Below are 2,761 nucleotides of genomic sequence, written 5' to 3' on the forward strand. Positions count from 1 at the left end.
ATCACTCAAAGAGAGATTTTCAATAACAGTTCTTTCAAGTAAAGGCTATTTGCCAAAATAATGTGCCTGTCCTGGAAGGGACGATTGTTACTGATGTTTAGCCGCAGGAAACTTCGTATCCAGCTGGCTATACGACACAATATTTGCTTCCTTATATTTTCGAACTGGGAGTTCAGCACTCCCATCCAGATATGGTGTCGTATAGCCAGCTGGAAGTGATATTTCCTGGGGCTAAACAACAATAGCAATCATCTCTTCTCGGACAACCACATTATGTTGGCAAATAGCCTTCACTTTATAAAACTGTTATTGAATATGTCTCTTTGAGAGATTTAAAAATAACAATGGTTCTATCTATCTATCTATCTATCTATCTATCTATCTATCTATCTATCTATCTATCTATCTATCTATCTATATCTATCTATCTATCTATCTATCTATCTACTATCTATCTATCTATCTATCTATCTATCTATCTATCATCTATCTATCTATCTATCTATCTATCTATCTATCTATCTATCTATCTATCTATCTATATCTATCTATCTATCTCACTCTCTCTCTCTCTCTCTCTCTCTCTCTCTCTCTATATATATATATATATATATATATATATGTATGTATGTATATAAATTCGACGGGTTTCTTTCAGTTTGCACCTACCAAATCCACTCACAAGGCTTTGGTCGGCCTGAGGCTATAGAAGAAGACACTTGCCCAAGGTACCACGCAGTGGGACTGAACTCGGAACCATGTGGTTGTGAAGTAAGCTTCTCTCTTCTGCGCATATAAATCAATTTTTGTACAGATGCATGCATGCATAACCTAGCACACAAAACCGCTCAGCCGCACATGTTGTATAACAAATCGAACCGTTTGCGAACTCTAAAATGAAATAGAGCAAAATTGCAATCATATGCAAAAAAGTTTGTTTTGTAGCAAGAAAACTTCAAGCAACAGAAATTGTGAACAGAACATGACACATCTAATTACTCCTTTACCTACAGGCCTTACTGAGTCTTAAATATAGCAGATCTCTATCAAACCAGAATAATTGTTTCCACCATCTATTTCTGTCAACCCATGCACTTAACTTATAATTCAATTTTAATTAATTTATGTTAATTATGTATCTTAATTATGTAATTATCAAATTAATGAAGTCTATTCCTAATGAAACAGCCGATGAAAGTAACTAAATGAGGAACTATCTGGTGAAATGTGCGCGTTTCCGCTTTGTTATTCTAAATATGCGTTGTCCTTAAGGATCGTTTTAATTGATTATGCACGTATATGCAAGCTTTTTCCACCTTGATTTACAGCAATGTTATAATGTGTTGGAGTTTAACGGCCATCTGTTAACTGGGCGCGTAATTATCATGGATATATATTTTTTTTTGTTTTACACACATCTCTTTTTTTATGTATATACACACACTTTGCCCCATTTGTCTTCTTCCGTCCTTCCTTCCTTCCTTCCTTCCTTCCTTCCATCCTAATTTTCCAATTCTCCTATCTCCCTGTAGCACACCGAATTATCATTTACACCAACCCCATTTACCAAAGGCAGACTTAAAAACTATATAAGATAGTAAGCTGAAACTTCGAAGTCACTGTGAGCCTTTTTCTTATAAAAAATTAATAATTGATATATATATATAACATCATAATCATGATTTAATGGCCATTTCCCATGCTAGCATAGTTTATATATATATATTATATATATATATATATATATATATATATATATATATATATATATATATATATAATATATATATATATATTCTTTTACTTGTCAGGATTGCGGCCATACTGGAGCACCACCTTTAGTCGAACAACTTATTCTTTACAAGCCTAGTACTTATTCTATTGGTCTAGTTTGCGAACACCTAAGTTACGGGGACGTAGACACACCAGCAGCGGTTGCCAAGCGATGGCGGGGTTGGGGACAAGCACAGACACACAAACACACACACACACACAAACACACACTCACACATACACACACACGACGGGCTTCTTTCAGTTTCAGTCTACCAAATCCACTCACAAGACTTTGGTCGGCCTGAGACTATAGTAGAAGACAATTATGATTTTTTAATGATATTTTAAAAAGAAAAGTTGGTTATTCTGATATCAAGAAAAAAGTCTCTTATGGGAGACTTTAATCTGTCCAATGTCGGAAGGCCTGAGGGCCTTTCTCTCCCAGGAATGGCGCATTGCGAACGAGGACAGTTGTGTGTGCGTGCGTGCGTGTGTGTGTGTGTGTGTGTGTGTGTGTGTGTGTGTATTAATGTGTAATATACAAATAAATATATATAATAATATAAAATATATATACAATTGCATCTATACATACGTATATGTACATACTTACATCTATATGTGTATATATATATATATATATATATATATATATATATATAGGCATATGCGGGCACAGGACGTCATGAAACGTGTACAAAAAAGTACGAGTACATAGAATATGAACTATTTTTTCGAACAACGAAAGACACAAATGGAAAACGAGAGAAACAACACTAAGAACGACACTTAATCAGTTGTTGGCTGTTTTTCTACTCTCGTATTTCAAGCATTATATATATAAACACACACATAAACCTATATACACACACACACACACACACACACACACACACACACACACACACACACACACACACACACACACACACACACACACACACACACACACACACACACACACACACACACATATATATACATA

At 34.9% G+C, this 2,761-nt stretch overlaps 1 long non-coding RNA gene across 1 annotated transcript in view; it reads right to left on the reverse strand.

Annotated features, from left to right (window-relative positions):
- LOC118763686 overlaps nt 1–2,761 on the reverse strand; it is a 10,734-nt gene continuing 7,973 nt past the window's right edge. Inside the window, exon 3 of the long non-coding RNA XR_004999450.1 lies at nt 1–164. This is a non-coding gene — a long non-coding RNA (uncharacterized LOC118763686). The remainder of the gene's footprint in view (nt 165–2,761) is intronic.

This window comes from Octopus sinensis, linkage group LG1 (genome assembly GCF_006345805.1).
Source record: "Octopus sinensis linkage group LG1, ASM634580v1, whole genome shotgun sequence".
Taxonomy (NCBI): Eukaryota; Metazoa; Mollusca; class Cephalopoda; order Octopoda; family Octopodidae; genus Octopus; species Octopus sinensis.